Source organism: Coptis chinensis, chromosome 8 (genome assembly GCF_015680905.1).
Source record: "Coptis chinensis isolate HL-2020 chromosome 8, ASM1568090v1, whole genome shotgun sequence".
NCBI classification, from domain to species: Eukaryota; Viridiplantae; Streptophyta; class Magnoliopsida; order Ranunculales; family Ranunculaceae; genus Coptis; species Coptis chinensis.
The window spans coordinates 91,840,149-91,863,369 of record NC_141463.1 but is presented as its reverse complement, the minus strand read 5'-3'; the positions used below and the strand labels follow the sequence as shown (position 1 = coordinate 91,863,369).

Genomic DNA, 23,221 nt, shown 5'->3' with positions numbered 1-23,221 from the left:
AGAAAGTACTTTAGAGAGAGTTTGTTGAGCAGGATGACCAAGTCTCGCATGCCAAAGTAAAGCATCCGCTTTAGCACTTAAAAAAGCAGTAGGTTGAATATTGGTCTTTGAACATGATGTAAGACTTATAGGGTAAAGACCACCTTTAGTTGGTCCTTGGAAAAGGATCTTCCCAGAATTGAGATCCTTCACAAGAAATTTACATGGAGTAAATTCAATGGAGCAGTTATTATCAATAGCAAACTTATTAACTGATAATAAGTTGGTTGAAATATCTGGGACATGAAGTATATCTTTAAGAGTAAAGTTTGAATCATGTGTATTAAATGAAGAAGAACCAGTGTTTAGAATAGGCAAACCTTCCCCTTTGCCAACTTGCACTCTATCAGCACCATGATATGGAGAATAGTTTGTCATGTTTGTAGTCTCTGCAGTGATGTGATTCGTAGCTCCTGAGTCAGCTATCCAGTGAGTATATTTAGCATTAGAATCCCTTGTAGAAGAAAATGCAGCATAATTTAAATCATTGGAGGTACCAGCAACCATTGCAGAGAGTTTAGAAGGTGGAATCTTGCCAATGTAGGTGTAATTCATCCTATTATAACAATCGATGGCAATATGACCAAACTTTCCACAGATTTGACACACGTGTCTTGTGGAAGAATTAAAATCCTATTGATTCAAATTGAATCCTTCTTTGTTGATTAAAACCTCCCTCGAAGGATGCTCGCCTCGCCTCTTCCTCTAGGAGGACCTCGCCTCTGTTGGAACCATGAAACCGAAGTATTTCCATTTGAATGTGTAGTTCCACTACTACGTCGGGATTAACATTTGGATTCTTCCGGTTAGAGCTTTGTGATTTGGTGATGAGAATGCATGAGTAGTAGGTTCAAATGCCATGGCTTTATCCATTTCTTCCATTGTTATTTCTTCAATCAAAAGTAGACTATGTAACTCATCACCGTGATATGATTAGACACGCTCACACTCGATAGATGTAGTGAAGGCCTTATATTCACTTGAAAGACCTCTCAATATATAATACACCATATCACCGCCGGATACTAGAGTTCCACCAATGTGGCTAAACCATCGGAAATTTGTTTGGCTTCTTGCAAATATTCGGACATAGACTTATTTCCTTTCTTTAGTGCTTGTAACTTATCTTTCAACTGATGAACATGCGCAATAGTGATAGCAGAAAACCTTTGTTCTAGAGTACACCATAAATCCTTTGCAGTCGAAAGACCAACAATATACGGTAACACAGCTTCAGAGATTGTAGCATTTATCCAAATTAGTAGCATTTGATCAGTTTTCATCCACTCAATATATGCCTGATTGATACTTAAGGAGTTTCCTGTTGGGGAGTACACCAATACCAATCGGTTCCCCCACTACACAGATAACTTGTATGAACACAATTCAACTCCAGATAAATCTCAAATATCAACTACAACCTATACTAACATGCCCAACTCGCTAAACAACTATTAACAACAGATAATAATGTAAAGCAGTAAAAGCAAACCACAACACAAAGATTTACCGTGGTTCGGCCAATGATGCCTACTTCCACAAGAGCCAGTTCTTAATAAAGTGGGAATGAAGATTACAATCTCTCCTTACAGTCTCTCACCTTACTAGATCACTTTATCTCTTTCTGTGGTTGTATCTCAGAAAGGTTCTCTCTTTGTTTTAGTCCGATTCCAATCCTTCCGACTTGTTTGGTTCTCGTTAGGTTTTTGTTTTCCAAAACCTTGATTTTTGGTTTTATCTCCAAAACCAAAATTCGCTGGATATCCGTAGCAAGCCCACAAAAAATAGACTCGAGCGCTGGCGCGCCACTCGAGCGCGAAGTCGCTAATGAAGACTGACAGCCGAAGCGCTGGCGCGCCACTTTGAGCTGGTCGCCTCTATGTTATCGAACTCGAGCTCGGGCGAAGCGCTTCTTCATCCGAGCGCTGGCGGCTCGACGACTTCGGATGTCGAATTTTTCCGCTTCGTCGGCTCCGGTTTTCCTCCTCATGTGAGGGATAACTCCAACAATCCCTCCCGAACAAGTGAGGGGGCTACCTCCATGCAATTGCCAAATCATCAGAGGAGGAGTGCCGCCATTCCGCAATAGCACAACAAACATCAAACTTACCTTTCGGTAAGACTTTGGTCATCATATCCCAACCCGCTCTTGTCGGTATGGATCTTCTCGATACACAAATGCTTGTCTTCGAAAGTACTTCTCTAATCCAATGATAACGCATACGTATGTGCTTGGATCTAGAATGAAAACTCGGATTCTTGCTCAAGTGGATGGCGCCCGACCGTCACATAGAACTACAAACTGTTTTCTTTTTAGCCCTAGTTCGTCGAAGAACCTCTTCATCCATAGCAACTCTTTGCAACACTCGCTGGCTGCAATATACGGCTTCAGAAGTGGAGAGAGGGCAACACACTTTTGCAACTTAGATTGCCAAGAAACCGCCCCCCGCAAAAGTAACTGTGATAACCGGAGGTGGACTTCATCGAAGTCAACATCACCGCCATGTCCGCGATCATTGTAGCCTTCAAGTAAGTGGCTTACTTCCACCAAAGCACAAACATGATTTGAAGTGCCCTCGAGATATCTCAATATCCACTTAACACCTTCCCAATGTTCTTTTACCCGATTTGATGTAAATCGCTTACCACCCCAACGGGCGAAAAGCAATATCCGGCCTAGTACACACCATGGCATACATCAAACCGCCCATCTGCGGATGCATAAGGAATCTTTTTCCATCCGACTCGCTCATGCTCACCCTTAGGACACATCTCTTTGGTCATGCGGAACCGCCACCAAGCGGATTAACCGATCGGCTTCGCTTTGATCCATGTTGAATCTCTTCAACACCTTCTCAATGTAGCTTTCGAGAAAGCCACAACTTTCCACTCTTTCTCCACGAAAGTGATCCGTGATCCCAAGTATCCGCTTTGCTTGACCCAAATCCTTCATCTCAAAGGACTTACTCAAGTCTTTTTCAAACTTTGATATCTTGTTGATGTTTGGGCCAACTATCAACATATCATCCACATACAAAGAATAAAGACAATGAAATCTCCATCCCGAAATCTCGAACAAACGACAATGATCGGAAGCGACTTCTTGTATCCTTGCTTCACCATAAAGGAGTCAAACTTTATGTACCACGTCTCGGTGTGCTTGCTTTCAACCCATACAAGCTCTTTTATCGCCTTGCATACTAGGTGCTCCTTGCCTTTGACCTCAAACCCTCTCGGGTCGGGTCCATGTAGACATCTTCTTCAAGGTCTCCATGAAGAAAAGCCGCCTTAACATCTAGCCGCTTCAACCTCTAGGTTCATACTTGCGGCCATACCCAATACCACCCGGATAGAAGTCATCTTCACTACAGAGAGAAAATCTCATCAAAGTCAATCCCTTTCCTTTGACCGAATCCCTTCACAACAAGGCGAAGCTTTGTGCCTTGGGTGAGGATTGTTCTCCTCATGCTTGACTTTGTATATCCACTTATTCTTGAGAACTTTTCTCCCCGCGGTTTCTCAACTAACTCATAAGTGTGATTCTTATGCAAAGAATCCATCTCGCCATGCATGGCCTTCAACCACTTTTCTTTGTCTCGTACTCTTCAAGCTGCCTCTTGATAGTACATAGGTTCTCCACCATCCGATAGTAGCACGCACGTGATGTGGTGGATACGGGTTGAAGGTTATTCTCTCTCGCTCGACCTCCTTGCCCCATCCGGCCGGTGCCTCGTGAGGATGCACTTCGCTTGCTCGGTGGTGGTTCATGCATCTCATCTGCATCTTCTATACCAATAGGTTCTATCCCATCATGAGCAATAGATTCTCATCATGAGCTTCAAACTCATGGTTCTCTCAGATTCTCAATGCTTTCTCGTGACGCTCCAAGTAGGAACTTCGGTTTCAATCAACAAGATCATCGGGTGAAAGCCTCAGAATTTTCACCCTCCTCAAAGTCCGCTATGGTTTGGTCTTCTAAGAACACAACATCTCGACTTCGATTACCTTCTTGTTAATCGGATCATGAGTTTGTAACCAAACTTTTCATCTCCATAACCTAGAAAAATGCACCGCTTGGCTTTGTCATCAAGCTTGATCTCTCATCCTTCGAATATGCACAAATGCCCCGCACCCAAATACCCTCAAGTATCCATAATCAACATCTCGCCGACCATACTCTCCTCGATAATCACTATTCAGAGGCTTTGTCGGGTGACAAAGTTGATCACATGCACGGTCAGACGATTGCTTCTACCCAAGAGTTTCTAGGTAGCTTAGAGCGAGATAGCATGCATCTTATCCTCTCTACAATGGTACGGTTCATTCTCTCGCTATTCCATTTCATTGCGGTGTGTCTTGGGAACGGGTCCGCTTCATGACTTAATCCCATGACTCGCAATACTCTTCAAATGGCCCAATGTACTCACCCCCATTATCCGAAAGCTTAATACACTTCAACAACTTCCCAGCCTCTTTCCACCATGTCGTGGAATTTTCAAACACGCCAAGTACTTCATCCTCTTGGTCTTCGTGACTATAGGCCCATATCTTTCTTTGACGATCATCAATGAATGTCAAGAAGCACGGCTCCCGGGTGGGACTTCACTCTCATAGACCACATAAGTCCAGGTGCACTAGTTCAAGGACGTTGTCCTTTCGCGGAGACGGAATCTTTGGAAAGACACCCTGTGTTGCTTTCCTACCAAACAATGAGTACATGTATTTAAATGTGTACCTTTAATGTCCGGCATGGCCTTTTGCTTAGCAAGAACTTCCATCCCTTTTATGCCCATGTGATACGCCTCTTGTGCCACGCTCAGATGAAGCTTCTTCTTCACAGATTCGCTTTCGCTTTACACAAACTAGCCTCGTGGTTTTGTAAAGAGAGCAAGTTTTCTTTCCTCCGGCGCTACAATGGAAACCTCGGGTCGGGCTTCCATACCCCGCTACCAAACGAAGTTTACAAAGCCATCATCATCTAATTTCCCAACCGAAATTAGGCTTAACCAGATGTCGTGGGACATGTCTTACATCCTTGAGTGTCAAGGTGTAGCCGACATTGGTTTCTACATGAACATCTCCAATGCCTATTATCTTCGGAGACTCCATTGTTACCCATCCTCACTTCACCATATTCACCACATACCGTAGTAGTGAAGAATCCCCTCAGGCGGTGTGACGGATAGGATGCTCCTCAGATCTATCACCCACTCAGATCCCGACATGAGGTACTAAGACAAAGACACACCACACCGACACAATTCCCACTCAGGTCGCCGACTAGCGCGGTAGTATCTCCGCCGTGTTTCCGTTCTCCGCACCATGTCTTCATGTACACGCTTATTCTTCTCATCCCTCTTCGTTCTCGCGACTCATATCTGAAGTGACCTTTTGTGGCACAATAGTAACATTGCCTCTCTCGCCTTTAGGAGTTCTAGCTTCACCCCTAGATTTACTTGGCCATCACCTCTAGAACGAGATGGTTTTTCGCTTTCGACCTCTCCCCGTTTCTCTCGCGGAAAAGGACCTCTCGAGTGAGAAGAGCCGCTTTGCACTCCTTCTAGTCTCCTCATTCAACAAAGACGTGGTAGCCATCTCCATGGTAACAATTCCATCCTTGGTCGCTCCATGTAGAGAAACCGCTAATGTCTCCCAACTTTCGGTAGAGAGCCTAATAGAAACAAAGCCTCAACTTCGCCTCCCAAATTGATCTTCATCAAATGCATCCGATTGATGATATTCTCAGACTTCATTAAGATGCTCGACATCAAGAAGAACCTTCTTGGTACTTCGTGGTTCCGCAAACTTCTTAACGACTAGCACTTTGTTTCCACCCGACTTCCTCTCATAAAGGTCTTCGAAGTTTCTTCCATAGATCGGGCGTAGTCTTCGGGGCCACATGGTGAAAGATTAATCGCTGCCTATCCATTGTCGAATGTATCCAATAGCTTTTCTCACAAGCTTTTTCCACTCAAATTTCATCGGGCCTTTTTCTCGGGTTTTACTCCCTCATTCTCAATGGAAGTGCCAAGTCCTGCGCAAGATAGCAAGTCTTCCATCTTGGCTTTCCAGATGGTGTAGTTCTTCCTATTCAGACTCATCATAACGAAAGTGTTCACGAATGGTCCATCTCTACAAGTTATTTAACCTCAAATCTTCTCTCGTGAATTTCACAAACACCTTTCCGACCAAGATTCGATAACACCCCAGCTATTCTAACCAAGGCTCGATACCACTTGTTGGGATTACACCAATACCAATCGGTTCCCCACTACACGATAACTTGTATGAACACAATTCAACTCCGTGATAAATCTCAAATATCAACTACAACCTATACTAACATGCCCAACTCGCTAAAACAACTATTAACAATGATAATAATGTAAAGCAAAGAAAAGCAAACCACAACACAAAGATTTACCGTGGTTCGCCAATGATGCCTACTTCCACAAGAGCCAGCTTCTTAATAAAGTGGGAATGAAGATTACAATCTCTCCTTACACTCTCACCTTACTAGATCACTTTATCTCTTTTACTGTGGTCAGATCTCTCAGAAAGGTTCTCTCTTTGTTTTAGTCCTGATTCCAATCCTTTCCGACTTGTTTGGTTTTAGTTTTTTTTGTTTTCCAAAACCTTGATTTTTGGTTTTATCTCCAAAACCAAAATTCGCAAGGGATACCGTGAGCAAGCCCACAAAAAATAGACCTGACGGGCGCTGCCACTGAAGCGCGAAGTCGACTGAAGACTGCTGGACGAGCGCTGGCGCCACTTTGAGCTGGTCGCCTCTATGTTACTGGAGGAGCGCGGGCGCGCTTTCTTCGAGCTGGGCCTCTCGACTTCCTCGGATGTCGAAGTTTTCCCGCTTCTCGCCCTCGCTCCAGTTTCTCTCCTCATGTGAGGGATAACTCCAACATTTCCCTGATATTTAGATGGACAAGGATTACTTCCATCAACAAATCTCATTAGATTGTGACTATAAAGAACTGGTAAGAATAACTGTTTCCAAACCATGTAATTATCTTTGCTGAGTTTGACATGAACGAAATTTGTAATATTTTGGATTTGAAACAGATTTGAAGATGGTGTTAAAGATTGCATCGTATCTACTACTGACTGTACGTTGAAATGTAGTTTAATTGTTGAAAAACTAAAACTCAAAATTGCGTGTGACGAATTGGTTTGTTTCTTCAATTTTTTAGAATACAATTTCACATCTATAGACTTGTTTTTTTTCAAAAAATATATTAAATCAGCATGATTGTCTTGAAATGCAGATCAGTAATTAGTAATGGAAAAACAATTTCAAAACTTGTGATGACCACCGTGCTGTTACTAAGTGTGGGAGGTACTGTTGCAATTTTGTCTCCCTTTTCCCACAATTTCGATGCCTTTTTTTTTTTCGATAAACTTTCGATGCCTTAAGTGTAAACATATATTGGCTGCCTGCTACTAAGCAGATATAGTTTTTTTCTATATATAGCTTTTAAGCTTATAGGCTTGCAGCTTAGGAACTGTCTTTACAATGTAAGTTTTTTTTGTTTTTTTTACCGCACCTTTGGGGATACTCCTATAACACCACTTGTCACCAAAATAAGCATGAAACGTGAAATATCATCGTGAACTGAGGTCAACTGGTAACACATTGTACTTGAGCTAGAAAGAATGATGTCGACACATGCTACATTTATGACAATAATATGTTGTATTATTGCAGGATGAATAGTCAAGAATCATATATCATATGCGTTGATATTATATATGTCCAATTCTTTCCATATCTTAAGTAGTGTATTGTCTGTCTCAGCTATGTTGATTCTTGACTATTTGTTTTTTTTGGCCGGACTTCGTCTTTTCTTTTTCTATATGTAAGAAATAAATATAAAACTCATCTAGCTGCTTCCATATAGTTCATGCACTAGTTTTCAAACCCGTTCTATGAACGGGTGCCGTTTATACAATTATTATTACAATTATTATGAAAATTATAATACCTATGTGGAGCTATAAGGTATAAATATTATATTGGTTTTTACTTTATTTTTTATGTGTGTTGTTTTTTGTCTTTTCCAGTTCGGTTGCGTAAATGTTATCCACATATTCTATGTAAAGCTATGAGATATCCATATTATATTTTCTTTTACTTAATTTTTTATGTGGACGGTTCTTTATTTTCTCAAGTTCGGTTGTGTAACTGTTATCCACATGTTATATGTAGAGCTATGAGATATGAATATTATATTGAGTTTCACAATATTTTTGATGTGATTCCTATGAATATCATCAATTAGTATATCTCGCTGTCACGCATTAATATTGCTTTTAATCTAGTTATTAGATAATGATACTTGGCTACATTATGAATAAATTATGATTGAGCATTTAGTAATGGTTTCTTTTGCTTTCATAGGAAAAAAGTGTTAATCTTTTTTCAAGTTTACATCCATTATCAGCTATATTTTTGTGTGTTTATGTAAATCAATTGGGAAATAATTGATTATGGATGAGTAGAGGTGTCAATTAAAGGTGGCCTAAAACCGTAGGATTTGAGAAGAAAGGTTATTACGGGTTGCATTATCCCACAACTCTTTTCGTTGTACATAGAACTTGTTGTTGATTGGAAATGATGTTATTTTTCAGTTTTTTAATGTAAATGGTGTAAATTTATAAAATTTTGTAATGGTCGAAAGTAATAGCAACTAATGTGAATTGCACATTTAAGAAATGTTATTAATGCATCTCGTTGCTATTTTCGATTATGTATGATCCGACTCTATGGTAGAGTATTTTGTTTATAACAAATGATATTGGACCACCATGCAATACACGCATGTCCTGGATTAACACCAAGACTTGTAAAAGCATTACACGCATTGTATGACCCGAATGTCTTGTGAAATGACCTCGCATTGGCATTAGATCCTTCATACAATGATTTAAAAGCAAGGGGCATTCGTGTAAAGCAAAGGCAATTTGATATTTCCTTGTAACAAAAGTACAGAAGAAGTGGATGATTAAAAAAAAGATACCTCAATATTCTCAGCATTTTGAACGCGGAATTGCTCCCAAAGTCTTGCTCTATGAATTTCTACTTCCGTTTAGTGTACTAATCCTTATGAGATGGAATGTTGAGAAAGAGCTGAAGAAGTTGAATTCTGAGAAACATTGTAATCGTTTCTGTTGTTATTTCTTTCCCTTCCTGAATAAGAACAAAACTGATAAGCTGTTATTTCCCATACCCAAAAAGTGACAAAAATTGATTTAAACAAACAATATAAGGAATAAGATAAATAATATAAAAAATAACAACTCATAATAAGTTTGTTACAGGTTTAGTAGTGGTGCATCAGTAGTAATATTCGAGATTATGGATTTGGAATGAGAAATACTAACTGCTGTTTTCTTAGTTTTAAAAAGTTGTTGTTAGTTTTTATGTTTTTTGAGGGCATTTTTTTTATGTTTTGAAATGTAATATGTCTTGATACTTTGCAAGTTTGAAAAAAACTTATACCATGGCATATGCTTATATTATTGGATATAGCTTGGCTACTGGTAAAGTATATGGGAAATGGTTTGCTCACGATCTTTGAAGACGAAACAGATAAAAGAGCACTATTCTTGATCTTTAGGCATTCTTTTAGGCCCATATATATTTCTAAATATGTTTTTTTTTTATTGGGAGATGATGTTCGGAATCCTCAAGATTTAATTTTTCATTGCTTCCTCCAATAAATTTGGATTAATGTCCGTCTATTTTTAGGTTTATTCGCTTGAGTGCATGAACTTCATTGAAATCGTCAAGACTTCTTTTGTAATGGTGTAGTTCGAATAGCACATTAACTACAAATATATTTCAAAACAACATTATTTTGCTACAAATGAAGTAAATAAATGAAATTAATGCATATCTAAAGTTTAAAATAAGCGTTTAACAGAAAAAAAATACTATGTGACCAACATAATAAAATTTTGGTATTCAAGTACTAATCTTCATGGTTTTCTTTTCTTTATTATGGAACTTTCCATGCCCTTCATTCCTTTAATTTTTTCTTCGAGATAATATATTTTATCTTTGTTGTGTTTATCATCAACCAAACAATCTAGCATAATATTTTTTGAGGATGTCAAGTTGATTCGTTTCTCTTCAACTTCTATTCTTTTCTTCATAAGTTCTTTGAAATTGAAGTCTTCAATTTCCATATCACGCTTATCCTTTATAAACTGTGATTATGCGTGAAAAGTCTTTGAATCTTCTCGCTTTTGCAAATGTAATATGTGGTGCTTCCATCAATTTCTTTAACTATGATGTCTTCATTGTTAAAGAATAAGTCTTTCGGTACCTTTAATGTTATAGTGGTTTTGAATCGTCCCGCTCTCTAATTTTGTGTTGTAGACCGGATCTTGTTGAATGTTAAGTCCCTGCTTTCTAGAATTTCCTTTAACATTTTTTTTACATAAGCTGTAATTTTCATGCCATTATCTGCAATAGACATAATAAAATAAAGTCAATAAATAATTGTAAATAATGGAGAAAATGAAGAAAATAGGCTACTTGGTTTTTTCGATATGTGTAGTTCAATTGTTTTTTAGGTTAATAGATTATGTTTTACTAAGTGATTGAAAGTTCACTTTTAGTAGGGTTCTAGTTTTGTATATATCTTATATTTTGATATTTTGGAACAATGAAGCTTCTCCTTTTTTCCAGCCTTCCACTCTATTAGGACCCAAGATTATGACACGCGGTTGGGTAATTTGAAATGTGGATTTTGAGTTTTATGGTGTGGGCATCGCGTGTAAACGCGTGAGTGGTAGTTGTGGCATTTTGAAAGGGCACAACACCAGACACACCACAATAGACGGTCAAACTTGGTAAATGATGGTTAACTAACGATAGGGTTACCTAAAGCTAAAAAATGTAAAAATGTGGGTCTAACGTAAATACCCATATTATTGGGACGACCTAAAACTAAATCACCTTATTTTAAATTAGTTTTTTTTTTAATTAGGTAGAAGTTTTTGGGTTTTAGAAACCTCTATGTTTACTATTACTGTTGGGCCTAGGCCCATCAAATTTCGTAACATATGTTTTAAGCGGGATTGTATTTCCAATTTTATTCAAATTTGACCTGCTACACTACACAGCCACTCGATTACTTGAAATCGATACAAACTTGAGACCAAAGAAATCCTATCCATGAAAATTCATTCTATATTTTTTGAAACGTTATGACTCTTTAAGTTTCAACATTCATGGCGTTTCAAGCTTAAGCTAATGTATCGTTTCCGTCTCCATTCGTTCGACATTCTAGATTCTCAGCTTCTCCATTGAAATTCAATTTTGAGAGGAAAAGCCCACATACTCAATTCTAAAGCGAAAAAAAGAAGACAAAGAGGTATTGGTTTTCACTCATTTTCATTATTACTGCTGTTGAAACTGAAATTGCTATTGATTTTTTTCCAGGATTATTTGATTGATGCACCTGTTTCTATTGGCGATGGATTTTCTTTCAGTGGATGTATTGCTTATCTTCATGAGGACTGTAAGCATCGTTTTTCCGATTTATAAGTTTTAATTAGTTAACCCTTAAACTTGTGGTGGTTTATACTTTATAATCCATAGGTGGAAGCCTTTTACGACTGATCCTTGGACATTGTTATTTGAACACACATTTCAGTTCATTATATCCATACACATTGTCCGACACAAATTAAAAAGATGGAGCATAAGAGTTATACATATGACCCAACTCAATGTGCGAAGATTTTTACATATGTTGCCGAAAGTATAGTAAATTATATAATGGACGATTTGATCTTTGAAGTTTTTAAGAAAAATTAATTGTGGTGTTGGATTGATTGACTCAGTAGCTTCAACTTGAGACTTGTCTTTAATATTTTAATTTTGTTTTTATCATCGGTTGAATCATAAAAGAGAAATCAACAAAATTATTAAATAAGATAATCGTGAAAAAAAAAAAAAAATAGTTTACCTTATCCATATTTGTTAACTCTTTCTCAAGCTTTTTATTGAATATCTTCTATTGTATGCAATGAAGAAAAGAAAAAGAACTTAGTTATATATGTAAAACTAATGTATCGAATTCAACATGTAAATCGAATAAAAAGAAAAACTGAAAAGTTTACCTGTGTTTTTGTTTTGTGTTAGGAGGATCGTTGGTTTTTTATATATATATATATATATATATATATATATATATATAGGTTTGTTTAGGTTAATTGATTAGGTTTTCTTATGTCATTAGAAGTTTAGTATTAATAGGATTCTTATTTTTATATATCCCTAATTAGTGTTTTTGTTTTGTGTTTATATAGATAGGTTTGTTTAGGAAGTTAAGTATTAATAGGATTCTTTTTGGTAGAGTTAGATTATTTTGTGGGAACGGACCAACTCGGTAGGCAAAGGGTTTTATTATACAATATTAAATACCGCTTTGTTGTCTGGGAACCTTGCGGTCAAAGAAAAGCTGCGCTTAGTTTCCCTTTGCCCAACCTCTTCTATTGTTCATAGACTATTTGCTACATAGTTATTATAGTATATTAACCGATAGGAATTGGAGTACTAAAAGCGTTAAGAACTCTCTACTTGGGCACACCCAAGGGGAGTCCTCTACTTTCTCTCAAGCTTTGAGTTAGTCCTTGTGCATCCCATTCAACATTGTTAATTATAACAGATCACTATACTTATTGATTGAGCTATATCAAAGTATGAAGTATCCCCATCTCAAGTCTAAACCGGTTGACATGAATCCCAGCCGATTGAGTATCCCGCTTCAACCAACCAAATGGTAGTGTTCTTTGCATTGTTATGTGCTCTATTGTTGGTCTCGTAACTCAAGGAAGTGTTAGCTCGTCAGGCAAGGTGGAAAAAGGTGGATCAATAATCTCGCAAGAGCTCACGGCCTCACACTATGTCACTTTGATAAAATTGGTATTGATAGTTACACTTTAAGCAATCGAAGTCTTGATTAATAGAATATTTAATATGTTGCCAACATTTCTCCAAAACAAAGGCAAAAAAAGAAATGAAAGACAAAAAAGGGGGAAATGTACTAATGTATGCTTGGACTTTAGAGTCGAATATTTTTAGTCCATTTTGAAGTTGTGAAAGTGTGAAACCGTTGTTTCCACTTTCCAGTTTTACGTCTTTGTTTTATTTTTCTTTGATGAAATTTACTTTGGCTTCATTGCTTGCAACATTTTCAGCAGACTTGTATCCGCTTCTATTTTGCCTTTGAAGGATCTTATAGGGTTGCCAAGTTTTATGTTTTCTTTTATGCATCCAGCTCCCCGCCCAGCTTGTCCGGTCCATTTGTGTAAAAATTGTTCTCGTTTTGAGGCACTTCCTCGCTTTCACGCCGAACATGCCCGAAGAAACGGAAAAAGGGGTGAGATTAAGGCATGTTTTGTCACAGTGCTCGTTAATTGACTGTCTCTTTAGAAGGAGTAGGCACGGAGTTGACTATTTAAGATAAGGTGCTTGTACCTTTTTTTACTTTTGTTTGTGTTCCCCCCACCCCCTGCAAATGCCAGTTTTATAAATTTCATGGCCTCCACTGAATTTATTAGGAGCACCAACAAACAAAAAAAAAGAAGAGGAAAGTAGTATCTTTGAAATAAACTGTACAAAGGGGGAGCACCAGTGGAAAAATTAAAATGAGGAAACTAATATTTTAGTTCTAGCTCATCCCAAAAGAACACATATATCAAATTACGCCCCGTGAGTTACCGGTAATTCCAACTTATGGGGTCACAACGGGCGCTATTTTTGTTGAAAGATGATTCCATTGGAACAGGCAACTATAGTGTACGGCTCGATACTGGGTCACTGGGTGTAAGGATCACCTTTGTGGTAGTCGTTTGGAAGTAGATCCAGGTGGCAGGTTGGCTTCGTATAGGAAAGTCTGAAGCTAATTGGTGAATACTGTTATTTTCATCAAGACAGAATGTATGCCCCCTGTAAGCTTTTTATCTTAACCCACTCAAACTGAATGTGATTCAGCTTAAAGACTTCGAATTTCAATAGTGAAGTAGTTCTGACTCATCATCTGCGCTGGTAAGTAACTTCTACCTTGCGATCTAGTGGAGTCCCCGTTTTTGTCAGGACATGAAATAGGCCAATCTTCTATGTCCACCATAGATTGCCCGAGTATAGTGCGAAAAAGAATTCTTTGTTGTGTGTGTATTTTTTGTGTTTCTCCATTAGAAATTAAAGTATAGTAGAGATGTGCTTCTTTGACATTGAGGTGGATTAACTTGTCATCTTAGTATTTCTGTCGATGATGTGCACTTATAATGAGGCTTTCCTTTCTGAATACTGAAAGTGAAAAGATTCCATCTGCTGTTCTGAGCTTCTGATTTTTTTTATATGCAAATGTATATTTAGGTTAAGGAGTGTCTAGGGTTCATTTAGAATTTTAGGAGTTGTGATTGGTAGCTCTTGGAGCCTGTTACAGTCTAATTTTCACTTAACTACATAATGTACGCAAGCAAATGTTGGCCTAGATTTTCTCTTTGATTCGGTTCTGACCTGAGTCATCGTAATCAATATCCTTCAGTGAGCACCAGGGAATGTGAAAGAGTTATCAGAAAGTATATGTGATTCTTTGGTCTATAATCATTTTGTTCCCCATTTTTGTATGTGGCGAACTTTTATCCTACCTAACTGCCTTATAAAGATAAAGCTCATTGATTATTTCTGGTGATTGCTGACTACACAATAATAGCCACAAAGAATTTTTGTAAGTTAAAGTTGGCTCAAGAATTCTTTGAAATTACTTAGAATTGTTAATTTTAGTATTATTCTTATTCTTATTAATATTTGTATTTTTATTGTTATTGTTGTTGTTGGTTGTTGTTGTTGTCGTCATTTGAATAGGCTGTCTTGTGTTCCATTCCACCAATGTGCTATTTGCTGGTTAGACTTCCCTCGAGTTTTCTAGACTGACACAGATATCAGATGTTCTCTATTTTCATTGCTTTGCTTTGATTGAAAAAAAAAAAGAAAAAAATATTTTGCACAAAGATCGAAGTTTGTTGTTGGAGAGCAGAAAAGGTATGAATTGATGGAAACCGGGGAAATAGATTTGAGGTAAAATTTAACATTAGAAACATCCTTTTCGAAGATGAGGCTCCTTGTTAGACATTATACTTCAAGGGTTTAGCCTACTCTATGCTTACAGTCCTATGGCAGCGGTTGTGATCTTGTTCAGGGTGATAAGGTTTGATTGTTTCATATTCATGTGGTTGGGATAATGGTTTGGTGGTAGTATAGCGCAGCTGTTTTAGTGGTATTAGCTAGTGTGGTTGTAAGTGCGACCTTTTTTTCTATTAGCAATGAGTTCTGATTGTGCCATTGTAAAAAAAGGGAACAAAAATCTAAAGCTTGAGAATACAATATTTGAAAAAGGCAATTGAATAAAAAAGACGGGGGTTTAAACAATAATTAGGTAAAGTAGGTCGACACGACTTGAATGATTGCTAATGAAAGGGTGCAGTAGTTTATTCATTGATGCTACTTAGAGTCAATATTGTGTTTCTGTTTATTTTTTTGATCCTTAATAGTTACTAAATTAATATTGTCACACAAATATTACAACAATTCTTGGTAAGTTAGCTAGAAGCTAACAACCTAATACCAAGTATCCTAGTCCCAACTCTCAAGGTACCAAATCAGAACCAAAAGAGATGAAAAAAACAAAGAAAGACACGGGAATAAGGGCTTAAATACAACATGGTATGTAACGAAGGGCTTCAGCTGTGGCTGCAACATGCGCGATGACCCACGTGAACTTTGGGTCTTTCCAGCCTTTTGCCGGGAGGACAGTTGATTCCCGCCTCGAGAAGTGGGCCTTGTTGCCATTTCAAGGCTGTAAGAAGTTGTGTTCAATTCTCCATTTTGCAATAAAATGACCAATGCATTTGTTGTGGCCATGTCAAAGAACCGGCCCGGATCTTGTGGTGTTCCGCCTTTGTATAATCGGGCTTACACCTACCGGACTATCGGCGAGTGAACCCATGGATATGGGCTTTGGTGCTATTGTAATGAACTGTAAGAAGCTCGGAAGGTTAGCATTATCCGGGTTTGCTCACCGATAAGGCCTTCTATTACATTGACAATATGGGAAGTTAGTTCGCACATTCATCGGTTGCTTTTGAAGGAGACACCGACGCGGCATCGACTTATGTGCTTCCGTGGATGCCCCGAATTGCGAAGCTTGAGATTAGAGATTGCCCTTTTGGGTATGCAGGTCCGGTCTCGGTTTGCACCATTTTCATAACATGAGGTTCCTGTGGATGTCTTTTTGTAGATTGATTGTTTGAGGTTGCAAGGAGGTTGCTCGAAGACGACAGCAAACACGTGAATTACCGAAAATTGAAGAGGATTTTGGCCAAACAGTTGAGAAGTTATACATGTATCGATCTCTTGATAGATGGTGGAGTGATGCACCAAACTTTGTGACAATCTTGTAGACTTGCGTTTTAACAGAAGGGAGAGCACATTGCTTGTTTGTTTATATCACAGTTCAGGAGCAAATTCCGGAGGGATTTAAACGATTGGGTATTTTTAAAATCCACATGGGATCTTTGGTTCCTCGCAGACATAATAGCCTTCGATTTTCTTGGCTTGGGCTGTTGGAATGGCATTAGGGCGAACCATGTTGAGAATGCTGCATGTTTTACCATCTGGCCTTCCAAAAGTTTGTTAAAGAAAAAATTGATGTGGCTTATGGTTGTTTGAACGAAATTGGTTGGCTGACCCCACTATAATCATACTGTTTCAGATATTTCTCTTGTAGAGTTTCTTGTAGTCTAATGTCTGTGCAAAGGAATAATCATATTTGTGCTCTTTGGTTTGTTGAACTGTTCCTGTTTCATTTGCTTCTCTAGGAGCAAGTGCTGTTTTGGGATTGTTCGCTTCGGCTTGCAGTCTGCCCTTTGATTACGTTAAAAGTCAAATACAAAAGATGCAGCCAAATGCGACTGGAAAGTACTATTACAATGCTCTTGAATTTGTGGTCCTTAAAACTTGGAAAGCAGGAGGAGCCTTAAAATTTTACAATGAATTTCTGTTTATTGTGTTAAGATTGCTCATTATGTCAAGGTAAGCTCTTCCTCATAGTATTTAAAGGTCATATAGGATTCTTTGTGTTCTAAAAGGATTTCTTTATGATATTCTCCTTTCTCAAAAATTCATTCCGACTTAACATCGTCCCTATATCGCCAAGTAAGTGCTTTTTTATTTTTCTCTTCACATATGTTAAATTTGTTTTTCATTTATATTTGTGGAAATTAAGATTACGGGACTTCATATTCAATTGTGGTGGACTATCGTAGCATTTGTTTTGTGGACGTCATGGGATTCTTATTGCATGTCCTCCATCTTTAAAGTGTAATATGTTGATTTCTTTTATTCTAACCCTTTTTCCTTGAGCTCGGTCTGAAATCATGATGTTACTCGAGGTACGTAAGTTGAAAGGGCAATTCGAAATCTCTATGTGATTATCGTAGCCACCACCTGAGCAAAATGATTCCTTTGTTCGTTCTTATTTCAAGTGAGTTGCCAATCACCTGTGATCAAACTGGTTTTTACATGACAAAATTCTGTTTTTGAGGAACTTGGATATGTTGGTTTGGTAAGGTATGGCATGGAGATTGGCAGGCCAACATTTGTTCCAGTCCAAGACTTATCAGTTACAGCTATTAGTCTGTAAAAACATGGGAAAAACAAACAGTGCTCCCAATAGTTCATGCAAATGCTCTAATGATTTCAATGCTTTTTTTTGTAATTTCCTTCAGCACACCCCCTGAATAACATCTCAATGGTTTTAAGCTCTTGAAACATAACTGACGTTTGAATACCTCCACCAAAGCAACAATGTCTAACATTTTTAAAATGGTGTCTAATTGCTCAACGATATCCGTATTCTCTTGCAGTTCTTGCCCCATCAAGATAAGATTTAGACACCCATCACCGGTGCTTACTTACTTTCGCTTTATTGAGCTTTACCATTAGTTGGTTTGATAGAACACCTAGTTGATGAAAAAAATTGTCGCTTTTTCCCGACCTTTGGTTTGTTATCTAGAGCCCTGTAAAGTTTAAACTTTGTCAAATCCTAGTTAGCCAGAGAGTTATTATTTTTGATATACAGCCCTGGGTGCAGATTTTTGTTTTACTTTTAGATAAGTTCAGTTGGTTACAGATTGACTTTTTGTTACCACTTTAGTTAGAGTATGTATTCAAGTATGTTATATTGCTTATAGATTTTCATTCATGTGCTACCTTATTTGAGTTTGGATTGTGGCTTATTGTTAGTTTCTATAAATGCAGAATCGGCATGGAAATTTGGCTCAGGAATGTTTCTTCTTGTTCAAGTTGTTCTCTTGTTGGATTTCGTTCACGGATGGAACGACTCATGGGTTAAAAAAGATGAGCAATTCTGGTTAGTGGAGTTTCTTTATCCTTCTGACTATGTTGGTTATCTTGAAAAGGGGCAAATTCCACCCAAGGTATTATATCATGAGTACCTTCGTAGATGAGTTTAGCAATCCTCACATTTTGTCATTTATATTAGTTGTTGAATGAACTCTTTTAAGTGCATCACATATCACTTGTCCATTCTCAAGTTTCTTTGAACATCGAAGGAAGCAAGTACACGGTACTTTTCTTATATAGGTTTTAAATGAATAGTCTCAAACATCAACTTCACTCATCTCACGCTTTCAAGTTCATCAGAAAGATAAGTTTTTCAGTTTACTATTTGATTAGTGATTCTTGAAATCAATTCCTAAACAATTGTTTACGAGTGGAATTTGCATTAGTTGTTCATCAGTGAATCTTGGTTTGTTCATTAGTGAATCTTGATCTTTCAAGTTCATCAGAAAGATAAGTTTTTCAGTTTACTATTTGATTAGTGATTCTTGAAATCAATTCCTAAACAATTGTTTACGAGTGGAATTTGCATTAGTTGTTCATCAGTGAATCTTGATTTGTTCATCAATATGACTTCGTCAGTTGAACAAGTTTTACCTCCATCTTCAACACCATCTTCAAATCTGTTTCAAATCCAAAATATTACAAATTTCGTTCATGTCAAACTCAGCAAAGATAATTACATGGTTTGGAAACAGTTATTCTTACCAGTTCTTTATAGTCACAATCTAATGAGATTTGTTGATGGAAGTAATCCTTGTCCATCTAAATATCAGGGAAACTCCTTAAGTATCAATCAGGCATATATTGAGTGGATGAAAACTGATCAAATGCTACTAATTTGGATCAATGCTACAATCTCTGAAGCTGTGTTACCGTATATTGTTGGTCTTTCGACTGCAAAGGATTTATGGTGTACTCTAGAACAAAGGTTTTCTGCTATCACTATTGCGCATGTTCATCAGTTGAAAGATAAGTTACAAGCACTAAAGAAAGGAAATAAGTCTATGTCTGAATATTTGCAAGAAGCCAAACAAATTTCCGATGGTTTAGCTGTTGGTGGAACTCTAGTATCTGACAGTGATATGGTGTATTATATATTGAGAGGTCTTTCAAGTGAATATAAGGCCTTCACTACATCTATCAGAGTGAGCAGGTCTAATCATATCACAGCTGATGAGTTACATAGTCTACTTTTGATTGAAGAAATAACAGTGGAAGAAATGGATAAAGCCATGGCAGCTGAACCTACTACTCATGCATTCTCATCAGTCAAATCACAAAGCTCAAACTGGAAGAATCCAAATGTTAATCCTGGTCAGAGTAGTGGAACTACACATTCAAATGGAAATACTCAGTTTAATGGTTCCAACAGAGGCAGAGGTCCTCCTAGAGGAAGAGGCAGAGGCAGAGCATCCTTCAGGGGAGGTTTTAATCAATAGCAAGGATTCAATTTGAATCAATAGGATTTTAATTCTTCCACAAGACCTGTGTGTCAAATCTGTGGAAAGTTTGGTCATATTGCCATCGATTGCTATAATAGGATGAATTACACCTACATTGGCAAGATTCCACCTTCTAAACTCTCTGCAATGGTTGCTGGTACCTCCAATGATTCAAATTATGCTGCATTTTCTTCTACAAGGGATTCTAATGCTAAATATACTCACTGGATAGCTGACTCAGGAGCTACGAATCACATCACTGCAGAGACTACAAACATGACAAACTATTCTCCATATCATGGTGCTGATAGAGTGCAAGTTGGCAATGGGGAAGGTTTGCCTATTCTAAACACTGGTTCTTCTTCATTTAATACACATGATTCAAACTTTACTCTTAAAGATATACTTCATGTCCCAGATATTTCAACCAACTTATTATCAGTTAATAAGTTTGCTATTGATAATAACTGCTCCATTGAATTTACTCCATGTAAATTTCTTGTGAAGGATCTCAATGCAGGAAGATCCTTTTCAAGGACCAACTAAAGGTGGTCTTTACCCTATAAGTCTTACATCATGTTCAAAGACCAATATTCAACCCTCTTGCTTTTTAAGTGCTAAAGCAGATGCTTTACTTTGGCATCATGAGACTTGGTCATCCTGCCAGACTCTCTCTAAAGTACTTTCTATCAACAAGCTAACCTTGCAAGGTTCTGCCAATCTCCACAGCTTTTGTCAAGCATGTCAGCTGGGAAAAAGTCACAAGTTACCTTTTATTTCGTCTTCATCTAGATCAAATGTACCTTTACAGTTACTTCATTTAGACCTATGGGGTCCAGCTCCTTTTGCATCTGTCACTGGTTGTAAATACTATGTCAGTATTGTGGATGATTGGTCTAGGTACTGTTGGATTTATCCCTTGGTTAATAAATCAGATTTTGCAAAAGTGTTTGTTGATTTTAAATTGTTTGTTGAGAAGCAATTGTCTCATTTTATTAGAGCTGTTAGAACAGATGGTGGTGGGGAGTTTACTAGCAATATTTTTGAAAATTTTCTAAAACAAAATGGTATTGGCCATTATTTTTCATGTGCATATACTCCTGAACAAAACGGAGTTGTAGAAAGGAAACACAGACACATTGTTGAAGTAGGTAGAACTCTACTTGCCCATGCTCAAGTCCCTTTTCATGCGGGTTGAAGCCTTTAACACGCGAGCCTATGTAATAAGCGGACTCCCTTCCATAAAGCTACAAAACAAATCACCTTTTCAACTTCTTTTTCATAGAATTCCACATTATTCCTTCCTTAAAGTTTTGGTTGCACTGTTACCCTTGGCTCAAGCCATATACCGATAATAAGCTTCAATCAAAACCACTCCATGTCTCTTCTCGGGATATAGTCTTCATTACAAAGGATATAGGTGTATGGATATTGTTACAAACAAGTTGTATATATCGGACATGTGGTGTTTAATGAAAGAGAATTTCGTTCATAAAACAAAATGTCGGACCTCCATCCGCATTTAACTCATAGTCCTTCAAACTCCAGCTACACTCCTCTACAATTAAATCCTCCTTTCTTCTTAAATCACTCTTCTTATCCCTCTGCATCATCTCAACCACTCAGTCAATCTCATCTTAATCCAATTCAGTCTACTCACATGTCAGAACCCCAACCTCAAACATTTGAACCAATTCAAACCTCACAACCAACTTCAGTTTCAATGCCAACAACAGTTCATGGTTCAGATTCAGTACCAATTCATCATTCAACACTATCAAACCAAGTTCAGCATCCATCTCAACAAGTTCATAATCCATCTCAACAAGTTCAGAATCCAGTTCAGCATTCATCAGTTCACACAAGATCAAAGAGTGGTATTATTAAGCATAATCCAAGATATGCACATAATACCATTGTAACTAAGCATCCCTTACCTCAGGCATTGTTGTCAAAGGTTCAAGATCTCCCTGTAACACCAACATGCTATTCCAAAGCAATGAAAGATGCAGGGTGGCGAGCAGCAATGGCATTAGAAATTAATGCCTTACATCATACTGGTACCTAGGAGTTAGTTCCTTATGATTCGTCAATGAATCTAGTTGGAAATAAGTGGGTATTCAAGATTAAGTACAAGCCAACTGGATTGATAGATAAGCTCAAGGCTAGGTTAGTGGCAAAAGGATACCACCAACAGAAGGGCATTGACTACATAGAAACTTTTAGTCCAGTTGCCAAGCCACAGACGATCAGAGTTATTCTATGTCTTGCCTTACAATATGATTGGAAAATTACTCAGCTGGATGTAAACAATGCGTTTCTGCATGGAGATCTCAAAGAAGTTTGTGTATATGTTGCAACCCGGGATTTGAAGATCCTACTAAGCCTCATCATGTTTGTAAACTAAAGAAGTCACTCTATAGTGAAGGCGGTCACCCGGATCTTGGTATGAGAAACGTATCAAGCTCCCACTTGCTCTTGGCTTCACAACTACCCATGCCGACTTTTTTCGTTTGTCGGACATTATAACAATACTATTACTATAGTACTTGTTTATGTGGATGACATCTTAGTCACTGGAAATTCAGAAGCAGGTGTGCTTGCTTCAATCATCAAGCAACTCAGTCAGACATTTTCTATGAAAGATTTAGGTGAGTTGAGCTATTTTTTGGGGCTTGAGATTCATAGAAGTAAAGATGCTATATTCATGTGTCAAACAAAGTATATTTATGATCTTTTAAAGAAAGCCAAGATGGAGAATGTCAAGCCTTGTTCTACACCTATCTCTACAACAAAAGCTGATTCCTCTACATCCGACTTATTGTCTGATGCAACAGAGTTCAGGTCAATTGTGGGAGCTTTACAGTATTTAGTATGGACTAGGCCTGACATTGCATTTTCTGTCAGTCAAGTCTGTCAACACATGCATCAACCAAAAGTAGTTCATTTCACAGCCATGAAAAGAATATTAAAGGTATTTAAAAGGTACTATTCTTGAAGGTATCAAGTTCTCAAAAGGACCAACTCGGTTCTGACTTATAGTGACTCTCTGACCGGGTGTGTCAATTGATAGGAGATCAGCGGGGGAGGTTTTCATGCGGTATTTCTAGGATCAAATCCCATCTCATGGTCCTCCAAGAAGCAAATCACGGTGGCTAGATCCGTCTGGGCGGAATATATAGATCACCGGCTCACCTTCATTGTAATTATATTGGCTATGCATCCTCTTAAGAGACTTAAGGTTTACACTCTCTAAACCTCCTTTCATCCGGTGTGACAACATTAG

The 23,221-nt window shown here is 37.9% G+C and overlaps 1 pseudogene across 1 annotated transcript in view; it reads left to right on the top strand.

The window, feature by feature from the left end:
* LOC147484366 (uncharacterized) overlaps positions 1 to 23,221 on the top strand; it is a 71,748-nt pseudogene that overhangs the window by 22,549 nt on the left and 25,978 nt on the right. The gene's annotated exons all lie outside the window — the stretch shown is intronic.